The sequence below is a fragment of the Miscanthus floridulus genome, chromosome 2 (assembly GCF_019320115.1).
Source record: "Miscanthus floridulus cultivar M001 chromosome 2, ASM1932011v1, whole genome shotgun sequence".
NCBI classification, from domain to species: Eukaryota; Viridiplantae; Streptophyta; class Magnoliopsida; order Poales; family Poaceae; genus Miscanthus; species Miscanthus floridulus.
In genome coordinates, this window is record NC_089581.1 from 44,432,766 (window position 1) to 44,443,633 (window position 10,868).

The 10,868-nt window shown below is 38.4% G+C and overlaps 1 pseudogene; it reads left to right on the forward strand.

The window, feature by feature from the left end:
• Positions 1-5,388: 5,388 nt before the first annotated feature.
• Positions 5,389-9,122, forward strand: LOC136522929 (metal transporter Nramp6-like; annotated as a pseudogene).
• The last annotated feature ends 1,746 nt before the right edge of the window (positions 9,123-10,868 follow it).

Below are 10,868 nucleotides of genomic sequence, written 5' to 3' on the forward strand. Positions count from 1 at the left end.
CTCTTGCAATAATCAAATCCTACGGATAGCCCAATTAACCCCTTGTGCCTAGAAAAGTGTTTATATCAAACTAATGCACAACAACCTCTCAAACTATGTTCCAAACTTACTCTAGCAAGCAATTCTATGGATGTAAAACAAGTATTGAATTGCTCAAAGTAAATACTCAAAGTAAGTGCTCAAAGTAAGTAGAGAGAGAAAGGAACACGGCGATGTTTTGCCGAAGTATCGGAGAGTCGCCACTCCCCACTAGTCCTCATTGGAGCACCCGCGCAAGGGTGTAGCTCCCCCTTGATCCGCGCAAGGATCAAGTGCTCTCTACGGGTTGATTCTTCGACACTCCGTCGCGGCGAATCACCCAAAGCCGCTCACAACTTGAGTTGGGTCACCCACAAGCTCCGCCGGGTCAACACCAAACTCCCGATCACCACCAAGCCGTCTAGGTGATGGCGATCACCAAGAGTAACAAGCACGAACTCTCACTTGACCACACGAAGCCTAATGAGAAGATGGATGCACACTTTGCTACTCTTGATTTGCTAGTGAGGCTACTCTCTTGGATTCTCAAATCACAAACACCTCACTAGGATCTTGCTCTTCTTGGCACTCACAAACGTGTTTCTCAGCTGTTGGAATGAGCAAAGGATGCTCCACTCACGAGTGGAGCTTCTATTTATAAGCCAGCCTGAAAAATGAACCGTTATGAGCTTCTGCGGGATGACCGGACGCTCCGGTCGTGATGACCGGACGCTCCGGTCAGTTCAACCTGCGAACCAGCATTCAAGTGATGACCGGACGCTGTCAGGGTCCGATCAGTACCGACCGGACGCGTCCGGTCGCTCTTGGATGCTTACTGTAAACGACCGGACGCTGGATACTCAAGGTCCGGTCACACTGACCGGACGCGTCCGGTCACACTTTTCCAAGTCTGGACCCTTGCTGGAGTTGACCGGACGCTGGCCCTCAGCGTTCGGTCACATGACCTCCCAGTGTCCGGTCACACCAGACTTGATCTTCTCGGTCAAATGAACTGACCGGACCCTGCGGCCAGCGTCCGGTCGCACCGGAGCCAGCGTCCGGTCAGTATTTGACCCTCCATTCACTTCCAACTTCCGAACATATGTGAATGAAGTTTGCTCCAAAGGATCTTAGGCATTCATAGGAGCTACCTAGAGCTAGTTTTAATAAGTGTGCACCACACCTAACTCACTAGACTCAACTAGGTCAAGCTACCCATTCATACCCCCCTTCATAGTATGGCCAAAGGAAAAAAAAACAAAGTCCTAAACTACTCTAAGTGTCTCTCCAACTCCAATCGACACTTAGAACTAGTTATCCTTAACCTTGTCGTCCATCCTTTGAAAACCGAAACGATTTCCATCGTAGGGGCATGACAACCTCGATTGCCCAATCGATCTCCATTACCATGACTTAACTTACTTGTCTCTGCAAAACACACGTTAGTCATAGTAATCTTTGTATTGACATTAATCACCAAAATCCAACTAGGGGCCTAGATGCTTTCAGTATTAAAAAACTCAAATAGCTATTCCCTCTGTCTCTAAATGTATGTTGTTTTTGTTTTTCAAAAAATAATTTAATTAAATATTTATTAAAAATATTAATATTTTTTTTATATAATTAGTATCATTGGAAAGATCTTTAAATCTAGTTTTTAATAAATTTATTTAGAGATGCAAATATTGCACGTATTTTTTATAAATCTAATTAAACTTATGGCGCACATACCGATGACAACAGTTATTTAAGGAGGGAGTAGCTTCAATACATAGTCCTTTGGATTGCTAACTTTTAGCGTGCAGTCTCCGAGCTAGCCGGTAGTTAGGACAGCTGTGGACACCCTTACCGGTAAAAATCTTAACCTGAGCTATTGCCAATAGGCTGTAGTTTAATTTTTATTCTCAAACTTTAAACCATTCAAATCACCTTTTCTATCCTGGTTTGAAGTGGTTTTTGGTTTTTAATATTTTAGTTAAAAAGTTCAATAATTACTTCTCAAGGTTTTTAAGCAAAAAATATTTAAGCAACTAAAATTTTTGAGAAAATATAGAGACATATCTGGATATAAAGAATTTAAATAAAATATTTAGTGCTCATGAAAATATCTCTATAACCTCAAATCTAAGAAAATGAGACAATATTAAAAGAATCTAGAAAATTCTCAAAAACATTCTAGTCAATGTCTAAACGTGCTTGACAAACGTTGTATGGAACAAAAAATATGAGATAACATGAATGCAACATATATTAATATCGAATGCATTTTCATACCATGGATTTGTGCTGGTTGTGTCTTATGTTTTTTATCGTAAAAACTTTTAAACGCGTTTAATTTTGAAATTTTTCTTGATATTTACCCATTTTCTTCATATCTTCACCCTAGCTAGGTTGAAGAAAAGAGTACTTACACTTAGTCAAGGTACTAGTCAATCTATGAAAGCCATATCGTTGTGGAGGATAAATCATCGTTTGATCAATAGAAGTAAGTGACTTGAAATCTATGGCTAGAAATTATAGGTGAATTGATTCAGTCACAAGCTCACGGTTGACATGCTCAAAATATCAAGTGATGAAGACCCTCAAATATGCATGATCAATGTGACAAGAAATGGATGGATGAAGGTTCAAACTTAGGTTAAATTATTTTCATATTTAATTCTTGAGTATAGGAATGCATTGCAATCCAAAACATATCAGATACTTGCATTGGCTTCACTATCTCATTAACAAATTCATATAATACCACTAGATCAAACAATCAATTCAAGCTATAGTAATAGAGCATGAATTTAAACTTTTCATTTGTTATGCATGACCCTAATAAGGGATGAAATGATCATGCATATTACAATGGTACCTTTGTTATGTTGAAGAAGAGGTAGACTCCAATTTCATTTCTCCAGTAGCAATGTAAAGTCCATTAATAGCTTGGTCAAGACCAATCATCAATATTGAAATATATTCTTCACCTGTATGAAGTAAACACCACTAATGATCAAGTGCTTCTTTTCTTGTTATGGTTGGCCTACGATTCTTGATAGATACCACATGTTGTGAGAACTATTGTTGGTCATGATACTCACTTGTGACGGTAATACCATTTGTAGAAATGATCACTTTCTTTGTTCTCCAAAGCTTGCTTTCTCTTGGGGTAACTTGCTTGCTCTTGATCAGTTTTTTTATTCTTCAATGTGATACCGCTAATGTCCTTTTAGATCACCACTTCACTAGAGTCACGAGTATAGAAGCTCAGGCACCTAATAGCCTCACATGCACAACAACTCGAGCACTAGGGCGAAGTCGGCCGGTCACCAAAGGACCACCAATTAGTACCAATTGAAATATGATAACTTATTTGATTGATGATCTTGTATGATGAACTCAATCTGTTTTCAATTTTGATCCTTGATTCCTTATTTGAGTCTTTTTCTTTCTTCTTGTTTGAGTCCTTTTCTTTCTTCCAATCGATCTTGATCATCATTTGAACTCAAACTTCATTTTTGTCTTGAGCTTGGTGTTGATCTTCAATTTAGAGTACTAAATGCGTGCCAAATACACTCCATAGTCAAATGGCCTTGTACCCCTTCACTTTTCATGCTCTTAGCTCAATTCAAAACCAAAATTAGGTCTCTTAACCACTTATAATCATTTATCCTACTCGAGAGCTTTTCCAAACAAGCAAAGAAGAAGAATAAATAATATATGATGAACTCAATGGTAAATATTTTAAATTATGACAATTTAAAATGTTGCATGTTACAATATCATACGCATCTCTTATTTTTGCCATTGTTCTTACTAGGGATGGCAGTGGGCAGTTTTGGGTTGGGGCCCACAAGTTTCGGGTCCATCGGTTGTGGGTGCGGGGTGATTCCCCTCCCCCCACGTTCTTCGGATTCAGGGACCCGAAACTTATCGGGTTAGGTTTTGGGTTTTGGTTTCCACCTGCGGAGACCCAATGGAGATCCAAAATAAATCATTTTGAATAAAAACTCATGCCCTTAATTAATAGATTATTTATGTAAGCTATTAGGCTTGTTCTAAGTTGAGTCATGGAATTATGTGTTATTTGTTGACTCTTGTTTATACATGTGAATATGGTATATATAGTATGCATATGTTTCCAAAAATTCCTTATTGTTTTTATTGTACTGCCATATAGTGGTGGGTTTTGGGTTTTGGGATCCACTGGGTTTGATGGTGGGGTGGATTTTCACCTGAATCGGTGTTAGGGCAGTTTTGGATTTGAGTTTGGGTTTCGGGTTTGAATCTGTAGAGCCTTCACTCGACCCAAATCCGCCTAGTTACCATCCCTAGATCTTACCCATTTGTATGAATCTTTATGGGGATGCAACAACATGATTTCACGATGCACCGCTTGCTATTTATTAGACTTTAAACAACAACAACAAAATAATGGGTCCCTACGCCAAGTAGGATAACCTTTCCATAACTCAACTTGAATAAATTCATACAACTAGCAACACAATTTGATCAGCATAGTTTGTAGATAGATGATCTTATCTTATCTTATCTTATACTCTTATAAAGTAAAACCCCACTAGCTATTTATCTCAATATGTAAACTATCCAACTAGGCAATGCACTATCACATATCATTAAAATCCACTAAGCAAAACCCCATTAACTATTTATCTCAACATGCAAGCTGTCCAACTAAACAATGCACTATCATATATAATTAAAATTTACTAGTACATGCAATTGTAATGTCCATGTAAGCAAGACATGTAAACATTTTGTTGAATACGTTATCGTACCATGCAATCCCTAATCCACAATTCTCGCAACAACGTGCGGAGTATGCTTCTAGTATTATAGATTGCTAAATACTATCATTATTCACCTCATGTCTTCGATCATTTCATCTAGCACCCTTATAAGAATGATGGTGTTTCATTTTTCCTTAGTATATGGTCAAATTGTAGAATACCAAATAGCTTCAGTGATCAACAATTAGGATTCAAGAGTCAATGGTTTTAAAAATAGAATCTATGGTTTCCAAATTCTCATTCTATGATCAATACGCATGTAAGTATAAAATAAGCATGCCCTTAGTTTAGAAAGTTAGGGCCTGATTGTAAATAGAAAATATAGATTTGCATTTTTCTGCATTAGCCTCTCTATGTTGCTTATGTAAGTGTTGTTTTGCTACTCTACTACCTATCTAAGTCGGCGTCCTCTCATTTCTAGCGTTCTTCATGTTAGTTTTCCATGGCCTCGTGTCCTATAGGCTCTAAATATAGGAGTCCCTAAGATGCACGGCAACAAACATAGGTTGTTTTCAACAAAAACCATGTGGGCCCACTAGCATTAATTTGTGTATCTACCTAGTCCTACCTCTCGATGGCCGGCAACCACAATGCGGATGCCGCTAGAGAGCCTATTGTGAGTGTCTCTCCGCCCGCCTATGAAGCCTAGCACCGCGCCCTCCTCCGACCATCGTCGTTCATCTCTGCCATCTCAGACAACAATGAAGGATGTGAGGAGCGTGCGTTTGAGCCATCTGAGAAGGTCATTGTTTTCGTCTCTGGCAACCCCAAAGGCGATGCCAATGAAGAGGGTGCCTTCTATGCCTCGGGGGGCTGCATGCCACCCGTCTCATGGCGCAAGTTGTGGCTATTCATGGGCCTAGCTTCCTAATGAGCATCGCATCTGTGGACCCAGGAAACATTGAGGGTGACCTACAGGCTGGTGCCACGACAGGCCACACACTGCTCTGGGTGCTCCTGTGGGCCACAACCATGGGCCTACTCATGCAGCTTCACGCTACGTGCCTCTGGGTGGCCACGGGAAGGCACCTTGCTAAGTTGTGTTGTGATGAGTACCCGGACTAGGTGCGTCGCGCGCTTTGGTTGATGGCTGAGGTTGCCTTGGTCAGTGCCGACATCCAGGAGGTCATCGGAAGTGCCATTACCATCAAGATCTTCCACCATGGCCTATTGCCACTCTGGGCCGGCGTTGTCATTACCACTTTGGATTGGTAAGCATCTTTGGTTGCCTCTTCTTGGTATATGGAATGTTGTCAAATCCCGACAGTCATTTCGCATATATGATGAATGGTTAAGCGATGTTGATGCTAAATCTTAAGTTGTTTTTTAGATTAGGGTATTTAGGCCTTGTCACTACAATGTTTTTTGGAGACCGGTGGTCATCGGCTAGATAACCTTTTTGCCTTTTTAATTTTTTAGATAGAGTGTAGCATAAGGGTAGTAAAATTTGTCTATTTGACCCTAGGGTTCCCATAGATGTGTCTTGAAAGAACATAGCCAATTATATTCCAATATTTATCATATAAAGTATTAAAAATGTGATAGATATTCTGTTTTTTGTCTAGCCTGCTGGTAGATTATTAGTGATTTATTGCATATAGTTCAACAAAGCACTTGGACGCACGTGAGATAAATAAATGTTGATGGTATTAACATGGTGACCTAGAAGAACCGATCGACAAACTTTACTATGTTTAGTTATTCTATTTACGTTGCATATAAAGAGCTATAACAACACAAGCGCATGATATTTTTTCTCTCCCAATTTTTAGCATATACAATAGTGCTCTGAACAAGGGTTTTTATCTAGTATGGACATATGGTGCACTTGTTCCAATATGTCTCCAACAATATGAGTAGTATAAGAGTGCCATGTAAAACAAAGCTTATGTTTTTATACGACCTTACAAAGTTTATTGTTAACATCATGACTTGTGAGCACTGATTTTGTTGTATTTAGTGCTTAGATGGTTGGAGGGTTGTACTTGCACCCTACTTACCATAATACTATTTTCATCAGCTTTATGTTTCTTTCCCTGGAGAACTATGGGGTGAGAAAGTTGGAAGCTCTATTTGCGGTTCTGATTACAACAATGGCGTGTTCCTTCGCATGGATGTTTGTAGAGACCGAGCCTAGTGGCAAAGATCTATTAATCGGTGAGTGTCTATTTCTTCTTAACCTCCTTTTTTATTCAAAATTTGTAAAAGAGCTCACAATCAAAAGTGAGATGGTTAGGCCGAGGTTTAAGCCCGTGGTGGTGGTGGGCCATCCGTGCAACAAGTGGCTCTACTACATAATAGCCATTTGATGTGATGTTATCTTCAGTTGATCACATTGTAATTTTTGTACAATAGGTATTCTGGTTCCAAAACTGAGCTCAAGATCAATAAAACAAGCTGTTGGTCTTGTTGGAGGTGTTATCACACCCCATAATGTGTTCCTCCATTCTGCTCTTGTGCAATCAAGAAAAATTGACCTAGACAAGGAATATGAAGTTCGTGAAGCGTTGAGGTACTATTCCATTGAATTGACCCTAGCATTGGTAGTGCCCCTCATGATAAATTTATTTGTCACAACAGTTTTTGCAAAAGGATTTCATGGTACCAAGAAAGCAGATAATATCGGTCTCGAGAATGCTGGAAAATATCTACAAGAGAAGTTTGGGGGGGACTTTTTCCCTATCCTTTATATCTGGGGTGTTGGATTGTTAGTAGCTAGCACTAGTAGTACCATAATTGGAACTTATGCTGGACAATTTATAATGGGTGGATTTCTGAATTGGCGGTTGAAAAAATGGATTAGAGCATTGATCACTAGAAGCTTCGCGATTGTGCCAACTATAATCGTTGCTTTATTCTTCAACAAATCTGGCTTTGAGCTGGATGTTCTCAGTGAGTGGCTCAATGTGCTCCAGTCAATTCAGTTCCCCTTTTCTCTCATCCCACTAATAACATTGGTTTCCAAGGAGGAAGTCATGGGGGTGTACAAGATAGGTCCAAGAATGAAAGTAAGTAATGGTTATTGATAATGTAAACTTGATAAGCTAATATTGGTTTGACTAAATTGAACCCTTCCCAAACTGCTTGATCTTAGCTCATGAGGCTTGACGAGCTTTGGTGCACTAGCTCACTCATTTACCATTCCAAGACCAAGCTCAAATTTCTTACCAAACTACGCCTTATGACAAACCTAGCTATGTGTTTCTCACTTCACATTTAAATACTGTTTGTAGAGATTACCAATAATTAACTCATGCTAAGGCATATTCTCAAAAAAATACCTATCATCTAGAACTAGCATCTAGGAGCATTATGATGCTGATACGTGCTTTACTTTATAATCATACTACTTGTTTGGGACATGTGTGTAAGCTTACATACCTTTGCAACATTACCAATGATTATTAATAGGTGGTAGATATTGTTGCGCTAAAATATCGTTGGCTTTATTGCAAACATTAGCAGGCATAGCTTGCATATATCATCAGTGTCCTATTACCCAAAAATATAATGGGTTGTTCATTTTCTTAATGATAGCCCAATTTAGTTATTTCAGAGTTTCTCATCTCATGTAAAGGTGTCAAATTTTCTTGGTTTCTTAAAAAAATTGTTTTCTTAACTCATTGTTATATTGTCACTGTATGGTTTCTTCCCATATAAATAATTTAGGTTCTAACTATAAGCAGCGAGATTACATACAGTGTGTGGATGTATTGCGTTGAGCCTCTTTGGTGAACCCATTTAGATTCTAACTGTAAGTAGAAAGATTGCATGCAAATGTATTACATTGAGCCTCTCAGACAATATAAATAGAGTATAGAGACCCAGGAGGCAAGACACCTCTCTAGTTACATATGGTGATACTAGGTTACATTCCTATCTACCAAATGCAGACAAACACAAACATATTATTTATGTGTTAAACGACTGACATATTATCTTTCAATGTGTGCTCTAATTGTTCAGGAAGTCTGAATTTGATCTTATCCTTGAATGATGGGAATTTGAATGTCTTAGTTGTTGTAGTTCCGTCAAATTGCAAATTCACTATATAGCATTATCAACTGACCTCAGCATCTTGATGCAGGTTGCAACCTGGACAGTTGCTTCCTTGCCGATCCTAATCAATAGCTATATGTTGTTGGACTTCTTCTCTTCAGAAATGGGAGGCATGTTGTATAGCTCAGCTCTATGTGTGGCTGTGGCGACTTCTTCTATGTTCATACTATATCTTATATATCTTATTTTCGAGGCATGGAATTTCCCTACTATCTCGCAACAACATTACACAAGAAGAGTTCTATATAGTGAAAATTGGATGAACAATATTGTTGTATGGTAGCTTATTGACATTTTTAGGAAGATCACAAAAATATAGTGCCCATTGTATAGAGGAGAACAAAGTTTCAGTTGCTGCGAAGAATTATTAAGACTGTTGTATGGTTTATATAAAGAGCTCTAACTACTATTGAAAAAATGTCATGGGAGAGGAACAACCTCTGTGTTTATACCTAAATTTCCTAACAATATCTTCTTATTTCGTGGTACGTGGAAATGACAAATCATGAGAGAAACATAGCAAGACATTAAGTATCAAAGTTAGATTGTTGGTACTCATGATGTCGGTGTACAATGAGATTCGAGTTTATGCCGTGAAAATTTTCATGTGACTAGAACACCAACGATTCTTTATTTGGATGGACATGCCCATTCTCTGTCGGTCAGGACCAGTGGAGTAATGCAAACATACTTAATAGGCTCGATATAGGTATATAAAACTATGAAATTGTGTCTTAATCTTTAGTCGGTAGAATGTCATCATCATCACTGGCCTAAGTGGCCCCATGTTCTCTTCTTTTGAAAAGGAATCAAAATTTTGAATGGGGTGGAAATAAATTCATTTAGTTTTGTTTTGCTCAAATTATGTTCAGTTGAATCTGAGTTGGTCAAAAGAGTAAGATTTTCAAATGTATGGCCGTGACATTGTATCCAATAATATTGGTTGGTTCATTTGGCTAGCTTGTTCTGAACATTTGAACCAAACTCTTACTATTGTTCTAGCAATGTTGCACATACTTGCATGAGTAGATGCATTAGTTTTGCTTAAAAGAGCTATATTTTTTTTACATTTGCTCCAGAATTCTTGCGGACCATTGGCTTTCGATAACGCCTCAAGAAATCATTGAAAGAAGAACTAAAACCCATGTTTTTTTGCTGTTTTAATATATGATAGTGCCAATAATAAAAGTGTTGGCTAGGACATTCAATATATGTGTGCATATCAGATCATTGTGGAATTTTAAATAAGAACTGTTAAAAAATTGATCCTATAATTTAATTGGAAAAGAGAAAACAAATTTTCATGCAAACAAGTAAATGGTCACATGCCCAATAGATATGCGTCCTCTCTATTAAAACCTATTTATCTTTAAAAGAAATCCTACCAAACAGTTATTTCTCTCACTCCCTTGCCCCGCTTAAAATAATGTAGTGGTAAAAAACCTCTTCCCACGAAGCAATCGAGCGACATGAATTTGTCCGCATTCGGCAATTGCAATCAATTAGAGATATGAAGGCATGTCGTCTAGGTGATCTCCTAGGGTGTCCACGTATGTTCTATTTAGTTGGTGCGTTAGATAGAAATTCTATGACCTAGATGAAGCGCGTCACAACCAGCGTTTCTCCATGCATTCAGTAGTGGATAGATGAAGCAAGTGGACGCATTCAATGAAGTAGATGGAAATTTGAATGACCATGCATACAAGGATAATATAAACTATAGGTGTACTTTGCATACAAAAAGTTACTACGGTAGGAGGATTTACATCACTATGCTTTCACATGTCCTTTACATAAAAAAGTTACTATGACAGGAGAAATTTATATCACATGTGCCTTCTCCTTTTACATTAATGAATTTACTATCAATAGATACTAGACAGTAAATTTCTATGCATGTACGAGTGTCTCCCTAAGCTATCCAGAAATTCACTCAGTAAATTTGAAAGCACTGGACATCTTCACCTGTGCAGGGTGGGTCGAAAGCAGGTGGAC